Source organism: Leopardus geoffroyi, chromosome B1 (assembly GCF_018350155.1).
Source record: "Leopardus geoffroyi isolate Oge1 chromosome B1, O.geoffroyi_Oge1_pat1.0, whole genome shotgun sequence".
NCBI classification, from domain to species: Eukaryota; Metazoa; Chordata; class Mammalia; order Carnivora; family Felidae; genus Leopardus; species Leopardus geoffroyi.
In genome coordinates, this window is record NC_059327.1 from 121,011,497 (window position 1) to 121,028,195 (window position 16,699).

Here is a 16,699-nt window from a genome sequence, read left to right on the forward strand (position 1 = left end):
ATGTCTCACACTTTTACTGGACTACTTCATGTCCCACTCACTGGATCCCCCTTGTCACACTCAGTTAAGAAGCAGAGACCTTTCAGTTTGCCCTGCCTGACTGCCTGTATTTCTTCAAAGTTGGAAGCCCCTTGAGTTCAACAAATCTGAGCTCCCCAAACTAAAGATATGGCCATTTCCCTTGGTGTGTGGCTTTCCACTTTATTCATTCAACAAACATCGAGTCTCTACTACGTTCTCTCACTGTTCTTCTAGATTCTTATTTTTTTCCGCAACACACACATACAGAGAGTGGCAATCAGGACAATATATCAGTGTCCGTTATGATGTTAAATGTTAGCATTCCATCAGATGGTGAGTCAATGTCTGGCTTAACATGCATTTTAATGCCATTTTGCCTCTGTTTCATGGATATTCCTTCTTGATATATTTTATGGGAATGTTAACAAGACAAGTCCCTGGTGAGGCCCTTTCATGATAAATGCACTTTTCCATAAATGCATATGTAGTGATGGGAGGCAAGAAGTAGGGAAAGAAATTTTGAACCTCTTTCTGGTGATCACATTTTCAAGAGGCAACATTGACATATCGGAATGCATGTATGTAGGAGAGTGGAGACCCAGCAGGGGAGAGGGTCTGTTTTAAATAAAGATTGAAGAAAACTGAAAAGTGAATAAAAGTTGACATGATCGCTATACTATTGGGTTGGTTATTCCAAAAGACCTTGCTTAAATCAGAAAAAAACGCCTACTTGGCATAAAGCACAAGTTGCTAATGAATGAAGCTGCTTCGGCAGAAGGTAAACTACAGGAGAATGTGGGGTCCTTCCTTCACTGGAAATGTTAATACCTAGGCAGACTCGACCCAGTGCCACGAGCATCTCCTGCGTGATGCTGTGCACAAGAAGCTATACTAGACATAGTTGAAGGGCTTTCTTCAAAGATAATATTCAAGCTACCCTTCAACAGTAGGATTCTAAATATCCATTCAATTATTCAGTCTCTTGAGAGTCTAGAACTTTGATTTGCAAACTGTTCCCTAGAACCGTGTGTTTACAGGAACACCGTCATGGGGCTGAGCTTCCTGCATCAACCAAAGCAGCCTTTTTATCTGTTTTGCACATCGTGCTTCTCTGTAAGATGTCAGCTGAGAGGTGTCCCCACTAGATGAACAAAGCACCAAACTGACTGTGGTAGAATATTAGCTCCGAACAAATCCAGTCCTAAGGTGTTCTTGTAAGGTTATATTTTGAAGTCGTTTTACACCAAGTGCTGGGATAGCTAGGTTTCTTCCCAACAGCACCTTCTTGTCTACAAGACTAAGTCCAACCTCTTCAAGGCGGTGCGTAAGGCTGTTCACAACCTGACTCTCGCCAGCCTCGTCCTCCCCCACTTTCCCCAACTTGACCCTGAGCTTCAGCCATGCCAGACATTTCAAAAAGCTCAGAAAACACCAGGTTTCTTTAAACCTCTGAGTCTTTATTCATACATCATCTATGTGGAATGACCTCACTTTTACAGAGATGGAATTTGCCTTACTCAGACGAGGCATTTCCTCCTCTGTCAATGCATAGTATCCTGTACTATCTCTATTTTAACACTTAACACACTGTGTATAATTGTTTATTGTCTTTGACTCTCCAGTGAGAATTGGGGCTTATCTTTGTTTTCTCAGCATGTAACAGTGGCTGGCATAATGTTTTTTGCAAGAAGGGCAAGTAGGGAAATAGAAGAAAAGTGTTTTTCATTTCATGGCCTTGTGAAGTGGCTTGTCCCAGAGTCAAAGTGCCAAATCTTCATTGAAGGATGGCTGAAACACTTACCCCAGTTCAGTATGCCCAACTCTTTCTCAATGAGTATCTTCTTGGGCCTGAAGGTCTGGAGTGAAGTCTATATTTTAATAAGTATCCACCAAAATTTTTATGATCAGAAAAGTTTGAGAAACCGTGCTCTACTTTATTTCTATAGCAAATTTAAAATTCAGCCCTATATTTCCAATTCAACAAGATCTAGCATGGACAAGTATTTTTACCATTGTTGCTACACCTAATTATGTATAATGAATTTAATTTTCATTTACAGTTGCTTAATGAATATGAACTTAGAAGAAAATATGGCAGTTAGTTAAGTATTTATGTAAACCTCAACACTGGCTACTAAATGGGTACTGGGGAGAAGGCAGTGGCATTTTTAAATTTATAATACTTCACCCAGAAGAGGAGATTAGGGTGGTAAAGTATCTGGATGCTTCTCTGTGAGGAATCAGTCAAAAATCCTCATGTGTCTTGAAGAGAATGAAATGCTCTCATATTCAAAAGACAGCTGCTTGCACACCAGCCCGCCCACTACAACAACCAGCTTTCCATAGTTTGTTCAAACAATGCTTCTTGAAGCACAGTTTATCTTCAAGAATCTCATAATATACTTGAAGTCTTACCAGGAAAGAGCCCTTCCTTTGGGTTCAACAGCACTTTCTCCAAAAGCCCATTAAGAAATACACATAGAGAAGGAAACCACAGCCATTGTCCATTGCTAACACCATAGTGAGAATGAGCTTCTCACAGTTCTGACAGGGGTGGCCAAAGGCTAAATAAAGATAGATGTGTTTGTAGAGAAGACCTCAAATAGGGCCTGGGACAGTGCTGGGGGTGAGCAGGTGGGAGCTCTGGCCCTCCGAGGGGATGACTGCCTTTCGATTAACTGGTACCCATCACCGTCTCTCGGTGCTAGGCACATGCCCGCAGAGAGAACACAATGAAGTTCGAGACCGTCTTTCTTCTCATGAGATGCAGTAGCATGAAAATAAAGCAACGTTCTGTGCCACACATACTTCCGTGTAATGTTCCCTACAGGAGTTCCGGTCTGGAGTCAGACCTAGTTTGCAATTTTTATAGCTCTGCTCCTCAATGGTTATCTGTGTGACCTTGAGAAACTTGCTAAAGCTTCTCTAAACCTGATTTGTTCCTTGGTAAAATGAGGGCAATAAGAGTAATTAATTCCTAAACTTTCTGTAGGGATTAAGGACAAAGCAAAGAAAGTATTCATCTTGGTGGCTGGCACAAAATAACCACTCAATAAACTTCAGGTTTTGCTGTGGCATTCAGCCATATGCTGCATCGCATGAGTGCCTACGATAAATATTCTGCAGATGAAAACTGTGTGTGTGTGTGTGTGTGTGTGAACACGTATGTGTGAGCTGGCATTGGGAAGGTATGCATGGTCAGAAAGTTCTCCTAGAAGAAATGACATTTGATTGGAACTTTCCTGGGAAGGTAGATTGGTAGAAGAGGGAAGTTAGGAAGGAAAGTGGAAGACACTCCAGCCTGGGAGAAAAAGTAAGAGCAAAGGAGAAATTCCAGAAAAACCCTGATATGTCAACCCCTGTGGTTAAAACATAAGAAGGGTGGGGTGCACAAAGAGAATGGTAGGCAAGAGTGGGGCCACATCAGTTATTTGTATCAGGAGGTCTTTCAACTGCAAGTAACCAAATTCCGGATTAACTGTGCTCAAGCCATGCTAACACGTACAGTTACTGACAAGGACATCTGGGACTGTGTGGTCCTAGGATTTGGTGGGTGGCTTAACATTATCATCAATGACCTAGGCTTTTTCCAGGCTTCGTCTCACACCATTTTGCTTTTGGCTTCTGTCTTCATGATTCCAAAGGACAGTCACAGCTGCTGGCATAGCTTTCTAACACAACACTACCTGACCACTGGAAAATACTGCCAAAGTAACTTATAAATAAAGTAAAGATGAAGTTCTTTCTTACCACAGCCATGCAACCTCTAACTTGGCAGAGTCAAAATCAATCTAAAGGAGCAAGGAAAAAGGATAATATTTATGAAGGTGTTTTTTTGGGGGTGTTTTTTGTTTTTTGTTTTGTTTTTTTTTTTTTTTTTTTGGCTAAGGTTTATCTTTCTATGTAGGGGCCAAATAAGGATTGCACAAAGTGTAAGATACAGTATTTTAAGATTGATAGAAACAGCAAAGGGAAAGTTACTGAGTGAATTTTAAAGAGTAGCAATAACTATTTGAGTTAAAGTAATAGACTTTTTTGGTATCTTAACTTATTTAAGATATGCATGACAATTGCAAGCAAAAATTATAAAACTATAAGGTGCTAGTGAAATAAAGCAAAAAAGATTTCAAGAAATGGAGAGACATGCTGAGTTCATGGATTTGGAAACTTAACATACTTAAGATGTCAATTCTTCTCAAATGAGTCTACAGATTTAATGCAATTGCAATAAAAACCTTGGCAGGATTTTCTTCTAGACATAGACAAGTTGATTTTAAAATCTCTATTGAAAGGAGAATGATCTAGAATAGCCAAACCATTTTTGGTTTTTAAACATATTTTTATTTTTAAATATATATATATATATATTATGCTTCAATTTTTAAATATACTTGAACCCTACAGTAATCAAAATAGCATGGTATTGATGAAAGAATAGAAGCATAAATCTATGAAACAAAATAGAGTCCAGAAATAGACACACACAAATGGTCAATTGAGAAATGTACAAAGACAGGTCTATGACTAAAGGATAACTTTTTCATCAAATGACACTGGCAAAAAAAATAAGGAAATTCCGCATCACACCTTATGCAAAGTTAACTCAAAATGGATCATACTCAAACGGTGGTACTCAAACTTAAAAACACAAGCTATAGGGGCACCTGGGTGTCCCATTCAGTTAAGTGTCCAACTCTTGATTTCAGCTCAGATCATGATCTCACAGTTGCATGAGTTCAAGTCCTGCATCTGGCTCCATGAGGTGCAACCTGCTGGGGATTCTCTGTCTCCCTCTCTCTCTGCCCCTCCCTCACTTGCGCTGTCTCCCTTTCTCTCTCTCAAAAATAAAACAAAACTTAAAAAATGTTTTTAAAAATTTAAAAACACAAGATATAAAATCTTTACATGAAAGCACAGGAATGTATTTCTGTGACATTGGGTTTGGCAGAGATTTCACACGTATGACACTAAAAACCACAAAGCTATACAAGAAAAGAAAAATGATAAATTGAACTTCACCAAAATTACAATGTTTTTGCCTTGCACAGGGCATCAAGAAAATGAAACACAATGTAAACCATAGTCTGGGAGACAATGTGTTCAAGTCATTTCTCTATCAAGTAACTTGTATACAGAATGTACACAAATCTTTCCAAATACAACAATCAAACAAACCAATTTTAAAAATGAGCAAAAGATGTGAACAATCACACCAAACAAGATATATGAGTGGCAAATGCACATATGAAAAGGTGCTCAACATCATTAGTCACTAGGGAAATACAAAGTAAAGTCACAGTGGGATGGCACCAAATGGCTCTTTGAATGGTCACACACACACACACACACACACACGCACACACATTCAGCAAAAGTTTTTTAAATGATAACATCAACTTCTTGTGTGGATGCAGGGCAACTGGAACTCTCATACACTGCTCGAGGGGATCCAAAATGTTGCAGCCACTTTGGAAACAGTTTCTTAAAATGTTAAGCAGTTTCAGATAAAGGTACCATTTTGACCCAGAAAGCCCCTCTTAGATATTTACCTTAAAGAAAAGAACACTATGCTCATAAAAAACTCGGTACACAAATGTATATAGCAGTGTCACTCACAATTACTGAAACTTGGAAACAACACCCCAAGTGTCCTTCAACAGGCAAATAGATAAACAAAAGGTGGCACCTCCAATTTAATGGGATACTACTTAGCAATAAAGAGAAACGAACTGTTTGTTCTGGATTGAATTGTGTCCCCTTGCCCAAAGGATATGTTGAAATCCCTCCTACCCTAGTACCTAAAAATGTGACCCTATTTAGAAATAGGATTGTTGCAGATGTAATCAGTTAAGATGAGGTCATTATTAAAGTAGGTTGGACCCCTAACCCAATATGACTGGTGCTCATGTGAAGACAGAGACACACAGGGAAAATGTCATCCAATGACCAAGACGGAGATTGGAGTTATGCAGTTACAAGCCAAGGGACTCCACGGATTGCTTGCAAACCACCAGCAGCTAGGTAGAAGCAAAGAGAGATTCCCCTACAAGTTTCAGAGGAACAACACCTTGCCTACACCTTGATTTCAGACTTCTAACCTCAAGAACTGGAAGACAATAAACTTCTATTGTTTTTTAATGTTTATTTTTGAGAGGGGGAGAGGGGCAGAGAGAGGGCCACAGAGGCCTCTAAATTTCTATTGCTTTAAGCCACCCAGTTTGCAGGACTTTGTTACGACAGGCCTAGGAGACTAATGCACAACTGGTACAGGTAAGATCCAAAACACACAGTGCCAAATGGAAGAAGCATCAAGAATTATGAAGAGTCTGGGGGCACCTGGGTGGCTCAGTCAGTTGAGCATCCGACTTCGGCTCAGGTCATGATCTCACAGATTGTGAGTTCGAGCCCCACGTCAGGCTCTGTGCTGACAGCTCGGAGCCTGGAGCCTGCTTCAGATTCTGTGTCTCCTTCTCTCTGCTCTTCCCCTGCTCACATGCTGCCTCTCTCTCAAAAATAAAAATAAAGATTAAAAACAATTTTAAATAATTATGAAGAGTCTGAAGTCTTACTGTCCTCTCAAGGGAACAATTTAGCCTGCCACAGTTTCATAGGTGGGGCAGAAGACAGGAGACTCCTAGGTCAGAGACAAAGGCCTTTGTTACCCACAGCACAGCAGCATGCATAGCATAAGGTGAATGTTCAAATCAGTTCCCCTAGCCCCTAACCCATGGACACAGAGGCAGATCCAGGTGAGAGAGAGAGAGAGAGAGAGAGAGAGAAAGGACTGTGGATTTTTTGTCACAGCAGAGGAACTCCACCTCAGAAAACCCAGTCTTATAAAGGGGCCTCAAGCAATCCTACCCAACGTTTGCCTTATAATCATTACAATCCCGGTCAGTAAATAAATCTACCCTCTGCCTCCGAGGGAACACCTACCTCCATTTTAGCAAACAGCCTTGAGATTATCATAGCAAAGGCCTCAGAGATAGTCTGGAACAAAAGCTGTCACAAGATGTGTAAAAACAGAGTGAAGAATTGAGCCCTTACAGAAGCCAGTCTCAAAAGATTACACGCTGTGTGATTCTATTCATGTGACATTCTGGAAAAGGCAAAGCTGCTGTGACAGGTTTCAGCTCCATCAGTGGTTCTCAGAGATTAGGATGTGGGCGAGGGCGGCTCAAGATGAGGGGATTTTTTGGTGTGATGGAACTGTTCTTTGACTTGATTGTGGTGATGCTTATGTGAATCTATACGTGTGTTAAAACTCAGAACTGTACATCAAAACAGAAGCTAATTTTACTGTATATAAATTAAAATTTTTTAAGTGACAAAAACTTCATCTTTTTGTTGAGATATAATTGACCTATAACGTTGCATTAGTTTTATGTGTACAACATAATGATTTGATATATATATATGTATATGTAAAATGATCATCACAATAAGTTTAGTTAACATCCATCACCACACATAGTTAACAATTTTTTTGATAAATAAATAAGATGAATAATATTCTTTTAAGTTAATTTATTTATTTTTGAGAGAGAGTATGCACAAGTGGGGGAGGGGGCAGAGAGAGAGTGAGACAGAATCTGAAGCAGGCTCCAGGCTCTGAACTGTCAGCACAGAGCCCAAGGTGGGGCTCAAACTCACAAACCGTGAGATCATAACCTGAGCTGAAGTCGGTCACTTAACCGACTGAGCCACCCAGGCTCCCCTAAGATGAATAATATTTTAAGATAAATAAAATCTGAAGATTTCACGTGCAACATGGTGACTATCGTTGGTAACACCAGTGTAAAACTGAAATTTTTAAGACAGTAGCACTTAAATGTTCTCACACACACAGGAAAAGATAAATATGTGAGGTGATGGATGTGCTAATTAACTAGATGGGGGAATCATTTCACTAGATATATATCAATTCATCATGATGTTCACTTTAAATATAATTTTATTTATCAATTATACCTCAATAAAGCTAAAAAAGAAATAATAGCATAAACATAGTATTTATTAATATTGAGGTATATGCCAGAATAAACAGCTATGCGTTGAAAATAATTATCTGCAAGGAGTAGGTATTGAGCAGCTGGAAGATATACAGAGTGCAATGTTGCTTATGTTGAAAGCCCTTTAGAAGTACTTGAATTTTTAAAGTCCTGTACATGGTTTAATTAGATCTTTAAAAGAGAACAATCAGGGGCGCCTGGGTGGCGCAGTCGGTTAAGCGTCCGACTTCAGCCAGGTCACGATCTCGCGGTCCGTGAGTTCGAGCCCCGCGTCGGGCTCTGGGCTGATGGCTCCAGAGCCTGGAGCCTGTTTCCGATTCTGTGTCTCCCTCTCTCTCTGCCCCTCCCCCGTTCATGCTCTGTCTCTCTCTGTCCCAAAAATAAATAAATGTTGAAAAAAAAAAATAAAAAAAAATAAAATAAAAGAGAAGAATCAAAACCCCAAATAACAAAAAAAAATCCTTTTATTCCCCCAAAACAATGGTAATGTCATAATTAGTGACATTTTTTTCTGAAAAGCTCAAAGTGATAGCAATGCAAATGTTTAAAAAAAAAAAAAAAAAAAAACATGTGATCCATTCAATCACCTATAGGTAGATATATACATTTTTTTTTTTTTTTGCCTGAGGAAAAAGTGGGATTTGAAGAGATTAAGGCCCTCATTTGTGTTATCTTGTGTGTCTTTGTTTAAAATAATTAACAGAAGTCAAATACTAATACACAAAGAACGATTGTTACAAAAAGAGGGTGTTGGGTCTGAAAGAGTTACAAATGGTTCCTTCCATTTCAAGTCCACTAATAATTTCTGAAATGTTGCTTCCATTTAAGGGATCAGTGGTCACCGGCAGCCTGGTATGAACCGTTTACTCAAACCTAAGAAAGTTCATGTACACAAGTCCACAGGAAATACACACAATAAAGTCTTTGAGAATTAGAAGACAAACATTAGCTTTTTAATGTCTGGTTCTGACATTTGCTCAGTTTAAAAGGAGTGAGTCTTCAGGGGAAATGGTTCTCCAATTGTGCCAACTTTCAATTACTTTCAACAACCAATTACCTGATCTATTTCTTTAAAAGATAAAGTTTTGACCTGACCTTCTTGGCTGAATCAGAAGAACAGACCTTTTCTGCCCATATGTAGGTATTTTTCATCTTAGAAATGAAATGGAATGCTATATTACTCCTGACCTCTTTTCCCATTACAAATCAGGCCATCTGTGCTGCAACTCTTCTTTTCCCTTGCTTTTAATTCTTTTTCCAATATGCTTTTTATCTTGTAAGGAACATTACCACTTTAAAACCTTGCAGACCCTATCCCAAGGCGGAACTGATGCTTTGGTGAACCTGCTTAGAAGATGGTGAATTATTTTCATAACAAATGTTTTTGACTACCTATCACCAAGACTTTTTGCAACGAGTGGATATTGTGTGTAAATTAAGCCACTTAAGTTAACAGATAAACTACCCTTCCCCCCAAAACAATGATGGAAAGTTGCTGTGTATAATTTATTTTATTTAAAAGATTTTTTTACGTTTATTCATTTTTGAGAGAGAGAGAAGAGCATGAACAGGGGTGGGGAGGTGGCACACAGAATCTGAAGCAGTCTCCAGGCTCTGAGCTGTCAGCACAGAGCCTGACAAGAGGCTCGAACCTACCAACCGTGAGATCTCGACCTGAGCCAAAGTCAGACACTTAACCAACTGAGCCACCCAGGCACCCCTGCTGTCTTTAATTTAGCGTAGAAATTGAACTTCTCTTCTTTAACTTGTTTTACAACCAAAGATTAAAGCCATTTCCTCAAGCCTGTTGGTTCTTAAAAGAAGGAATGAAAAAAATTAATTACCCTACTGCATTTGGGAAGTCACTCGAAAACAGCATTAATTGTTCTTGTCTAGATGTTTCTCCTAGATCTAACGATTTTATTTTCCTCTACGTTCTCTGTTGAGGTCAGCTTCCTTGGACTGCTTCCAACCCATCCTCTGTTACATCCAGTCCTTACAGGTCCTATACACTCCAGACTCATACTTTCTATATGTCACCTGTTTGCAGCCTTAAGCTGACATAATATTGTGGTTTTTGCCCTTCCATTTTTTTTTGGTTCTTTATAATATCTATATATTCATACCCATATTTCTATTATTAAACATAGCACAACATTTTGACCTACAACAATCTTGGGTGCAATCACAAATGCAAATAACCAAGAAGACAGAATTGCTCATACAGCCAAGTATGACTAGGCCCCATTCTAATTATAAGAAAAGTTTGCTACCTCAGTTATCTGAAGACGCTCAAAGCAATAATGAAGATGGGACTCCAGGTCTAAGACATTGTCTTTTCATCTCACTGCTCGGAGGAAGAGACCGGAGTGAACAAATTCTGACAGTGAATTAGAGTGCTTCTTTGGAAACTGAAATAGGAGGAGAGGTGAATTCTTAGCAGATTTCCAGCAAAGATCTGCAGTCAGAAACCACGATTCTTTCTCTTAGATAAAAGTAGTTTAATCTGAACCTTGGAGGAAGGGGTCATTGCAGTTTCCAAACAGAGCTACTTTGGTGCATTTATCTTGGCTGCCCTTTCAACATTTATCAATGCCTTCACAGTTCCATCTTATTCTAATAGGACCTTCTGCCCACTGCTCCATGACCTTCATTCACCTTTACCTTCATCCTTCATCATAGTCCTTATTGCCTTCTGGTGATTTCTTTTTTTTAATAGGTATATATTTTTAAGTTTATTAAAAATTGTATTTATTTATTTTGAGGTGGGAGGGGGGGGCAGAGTGAGAGGAGGGAGAGAATCCCAAGCAGTCTCTGTGCTGTCAGCACGGAGCCCGATGCAAGGCTCAAACTCATAAACCGGGAGATCATGACCTGAGCTGAAATCAAGAGTCAGATGTTTAACCCACTGATCTACCCAGGTGCCCCGATCTTCTCGTGATTTCTCAATGTCTTTCCCTCGAAGTGCCTTTCTTCAATTGGCCCAGTGTACTTAAAAAGTGATTGTTAAAATTTAGATGCTTAGTGTTCTCGTACCAAACCCCTGTGTTTCCAAATCTAATTTTAATCAGTCTGATATCATATAAAATTGGGATCGTTTCCAGAGTTCAATATTCATGTTAACTTCCAAGCTGATTACAGAATATCTGGCTGTTCCTGACAGTATATAAGCGCTCAGTATATAAACTACTTGAATACATGAAATAACAAATGGCAAATGATCTTTACTATTAGATGAGAGATATATGGCACATTAGAACAACTTGTAACTTATTCTTTAGAAATGTGAGTTTGGATATAGCCCATAGTGAGCAATGGAATCCATAATGTAATAAATAAAAGGGGCTTTTCTAAAGGATGAGACTTCTCTCTGAAAGAAGGCAATGGTTGTATCTTGTGACTTGTTTATCAAATATCATGAGAAAGAATAAAATTAAAGAGAAATACTGGCCAAGGTTAATAGTAGGCTGGGAATTATGGAAGGAAATACAGAATCTGGTAAAGAAAAAGAAAAAAAGAAGGCATAAAATAGGTAATAACCTCCAAATACACTGGGTTTACCTGAAGATCAAAATGGGAACCAGTAGCCTATGACAAGCTGAAAAACTCAGATCACTAGGATCACTGTTGTAAACTAAATGTACCACTTGGAAAGCTATTGTCAACTTCTGGAAATCATCAAAGGGCATCAGTGGCAGGGTAAGGGATGGAGTGTTGGACTCTGAAAGTTGTCCTTAACTTAAAGGCTAGTGCTCTTCTCACCTCACATCCCCATCCAAACACATACACATACACAAACACATGCACACACACACACACACACACACACACACACATGCATACAACAGCTACACACACATAGGTGCACACAGGATGAGTCATCCCAAAAGGGAAAGAATGTACAGTGTCTATACTTACAGAGGGAAGCTATATATAATATTCACATTTTACTGAGCAAAGAGAAGTAATAATCATTTGCCAAGGCACCTGATAGGGCTGGAGAAAAGTTACTTGAACCAGAGAGGCTGACCTTAAATTACTTTTTAGGGTTTGGCCCAATTAAGAAGGTCCCTGTCATTTTATAAGAAAAGCTACCTGGAGCTTTTTACCTTCTGAGTTCAATGAAAAAGAGTTCAATAAAAAATAAGCACATCTGAATCTCTAGCTTGCTGATACTTGAGAAAAGAATCTACAAGATGTCTACGGTTTTCAGACCAAACCTGAAGCAATAGTTAGGAGCCCTAAAGACATTTTAAATAAAAGGGAATGGGATATGATGGAGGAAAGAATGTCTTCATCACAGTTTAGGAAGAAACTAGGTTAGATGTGGAAGATGATATAGTCTAGGCATTAACTAGCACATAGTGAGTTCTGTGTTAGGCTTGGGAATTCCCTAATGAACCCGCCAACTAATTGATTTAGCAAAATTCTCTTCTCTGAACCAAAATGGAAATACACTGTTTTACATTCTTGTGGTGTAAAACAGAGACAGAACAAGCTGCAATTCTACAGATATATTTATAAATATAAGTGAGATGTCTATGTAAACATACTAAGCACACTAGCTACATTTTCAGACTGTAGGAAATGTAAGGGAGCACTTAAAGGCTTATTAAGATATCTTCATCCATATAGCCTACTTATTCTTAAAAATAATATGTTGCTGGGGCGCCTGGGTGGCGCAGTCGGTTAAGCGTCCGACTTCAGCCAGGTCACGATCTCGCGGTCCGTGGGTTCGAGCCCCGCGTCGGGCTCTGGGCTGATGGCTCAGAGCCTGGAGCCTGTTTCTGATTCTGTGTCTCCCTCTCTCTCTGCCCCTCCCCCGTTCATGCTCTGTCTCTCTCTGTCCCAAAAATAAATAAGCGTTGAAAAAAAAAATTAAAAAAAAATAATAATATGTTGCTCAGTTTGGAGAACAATTGACTTAGTTCAGAAAATATTTCTATGCCACGTTCCTATTTAGCAAGGATGGGCAGATGTTGCTTAACAAGAGGCTACTCTCCCTTTGTCTTCCTTCATGTCACCTGCCCCCTTTTCTGTCCCCATCTCTCCTCTTCCCTGCCCTGCGGTCCCCTCCTTTCCCTCCACACGTCTCTTCTCCCACCCTGTTTCTATCTGCTCTTTCCCTCTCATCCCCTCCCTTCCTCTCTGTTCTCCCCCCATCCCATCCTCCTGTTTCATCCTGTCCTCCATCAGGAGCAGGGGAAAAAAAATTCGAAGAAAGAAAAAAATGCTTTAACTCATTTAGAGGTTCACCAGTTTCCAGGACTGGATCTAAGCTCTTGCAGCCATGGAGAAAAGAATTTAACCATAGTCCCCACCCTTGGAGTGCATATCCTTTAACAGGGAGGCAGACAACCAAGAGGAAACATATGTTGCACATAATGATTGGTCTTCTGATAGGACAAGCCATTAAGGGATGGATCCCAGAGTAGGAGCCTTTCACCTAAGCCATGGCATCTCCATGCTGTTTCTATGCAGACATAGGGTCACGTGCTCTTACTAAGTTTCTTAAAAGAATCTAAGTATAAAGGAACTATTAGATTTTAATGAGTTTGATAATTTGACAAATTGCTCCGGACTACCGATCTTTTTCTCTTTAGCCTTATGGATAGTTGTCACAAAACCAAACAAGGTGAATAAAGGATTCTTGAGTGGCATTTATGCAATTCCACAAGCAGTGTATGTTATTTTTCTTTCTTTTTTTTTCCCCCCCAACGTTTATTTATTTTTGGGACAGAGAGAGACAGAGCATGAACGGGGGAGGGGCAGAGAGAGAAGGAGACACAGAATCGGAAACAGGCTCCAGGCTCTGAGCCATCAGCCCAGAGCCTGACGCGGGGCTCGAACTCACGGACCGCGAGATCGTGACCTGGCTGAAGTCGGACGCTTAACCGACTGCGCCACCCAGGCGCCCCTGTTATTTTTCAAAATTATGAATAAGAAATGAATTTCATTTTGCCTCGTTTTAACTAATTTATTTTTTTAGACAGGGATTTCTTGGCTCAAGTGATAATGCTATGCTGGGCTCTGGAAGTAAAATAGTGGGTAAAATAGGCATTGTCCTTGCTCTTACGGACATTTAGTAAAACAAATATAGTTAAATCCAGTTGCCTTGAATAAATATGTCAAATCTGTGAATGGAGTTTTAGTTTGGGTTTCCCAAAAGCAGAGCCCAAGACAAAGTTTAGGATGCTGGTGGTTGAGCCCAAGGCTCAGGAATGAGGGAGCAGGGAGGCTGAGCCTACGAGGTCTCTATTGTAGGCCATGCTGGCTTGATTGCACAAGGACTCACGTTGAGAAGTGTGCAATGCCTCCAAGAATGCCTCCCTGCAAGCCCAGAGCTGGGAGTCCCTATCTACCACTCGCAGTGTGTGAGGGCTCCCTGAGGCATGAACTCTCTTGGATATCTGCTGTGAGTTTGCATGTGGGCCACAGGAGTGCTTCCCATATCTAAGAAGGAGTTTGGGTAGAATGCGCAGACATGTTTGCTTGGGGGCTGACACTGCAGTGAATCTACCAGCAAAGGGAAATGTCCACTGCAGTGGCTTGAAGCAGAAGAGCAGGGTTGAGGGGCTGTGACAGAGGGCCAGGGGCATCAACTACAAATGGCATTGTAAGACTGGCCTTCTTTAACACTGAACAAAAAGCATCAGGATTCAAGTCTCCAAGAGAGGAAAAAATCAGCAGAATGTGAATCCTTTCAGCTGATCTTATATAATTGGTCTGGGGATGAGATCCAACCCCCAAAAACATTCTCCCCATTCATCATTCCCAGCTTGGGAAATGCCCTAGCAGCATCCAAATCAAATATTTTCGTCCTTACAGCTTTCTTTTCTCCCTGCCTTAGCCCCATGGTCCCACGGCTTACGTTGTTTGAAAAGGAATTGACATTATGATAAAGAAAACACATAGGCACGATCTACAGATAGAAGCAGTCTGGTTTTGCCAAAGGAACAAACAGGAACTATTTTTATACACAGGAGTTAGGCTCTCATTTGTATTTGAGTAGTACATTCTAACTCATTAGCAGCACAATGTAATGCTGTTTTCTCCTGAATAATAGTGATGGGTTTACATTCATCATTCCACACGTTGCCCCAGATGCTTTTAAACAGTAGCAAGCATTTGTCATTAAGTGGTGTAGATGAGGGTGGTATTCCATGCATCTGGGACCAAGTTCACATATATATGATATATTATTTATGAGTGCCAGGGTGATTAAAATATTTCATAATACTGTTTGCAACTTAACAAAATGTAATGAACTTGTATATTGAGGTGAAGGCTATTTAGGAGTCTATTATTTTTATAACTTTTCTGTAAGTTTAAGATATGTTTTCAAAATTAAATGCTAGCAAACATTACATGATATAGAGCCACACGAAAATATGCGATTGATGAAATAAGTTAGAAATAGGTAATGAATGTGATTTAACAAATCAAGAAATATTACTGCTCAAAAGAGATAAGAAGTCTTTGCTATATAACCTTGTGGATTTTTGATGACCCACAAAAAGGAAATTGATGAACTGAAACAAATTCAAAACTGCCACAGATATTAGAATTAGCAGACTAAGTCATTAACAAAATTTCTATAACTGTATTTCAAACAATGAGGTCAGCACATGTACATCCTTGGGAGTGAATGTCTTCTTAAATTTTGTGCCCAGACATGTCTCATGTCTAACTCTAGTCCTGGTTTTGGTTCCAGATGTTGGAAAGCAAAGCTGAGACATAGAAGATAAAAAAAAAAAAAAAAAAAAAAAAGACTCAAATCAAAGTTCTAGAAATGGAAATGACAACGTGTGAGACGAAAAAATATACTGAATAGGATTAATGGCAGATGACATATTAAAGAAGAAAAGATGAGTTATACTGAAGTCATACTAATAGAAACTACCCCAAATTAAATAATTTGAAAGAGAAAGTGCAATAATAATCTGTCAACTGTGAGGTAACTCAAGAGATTCTACATATACGTTACTAGAGTTTACAAAGGAAAGGAGAACAGTAAAATTATTTGAAGTATAATGATCCAAAAAAATCAAAATTTAATGACAATTACAAACCCTTATTTGTCATTTGCAATTCGTAGTACAAATCTGTATGTAAGAAGCTTAACCCAAAGCATAAAAATCATAAAGAAACCTACACCAAGATACATCGTAAGTAAGTTGCTTGTAACCAATGATAAAGTGAAAATCTTAAAAACAACCAGAGGGAAAAAAGATATATTATGCGTAGAAAAAAGATAACAAATATCTCATAGGGAACAATATGGGAAGGAAGAGAGTGGAAGAATGTTTTGAAAGTGCTGACATTTAAAGAAAGAAAACTGTCTCTCTAGAATCCTAAAATCAGCAAATATATGTTTCAAAAATGAAGACAGAATAAATAGTTTTCCAAACATACAAAAGCTGAAAGAATTCATTGCATGGAGTCCCACATGCCAAGAAATATTAAAGGAAATCCTTCAAGCAGAAGGAAAATGATACCAGATGAAAATCTGGATCTACATGAAGGAATGAAGAGCCCCAGAAATAGAATTATCAAGAACTATAAATGGTCTGAAATTTTACCCTATTTGCAAGCTCATGTCATGAGTCCTGGCAGGAGATATAAGACTCCTGTGTCAAAGACAAAGAACTTCATTACTAATAACA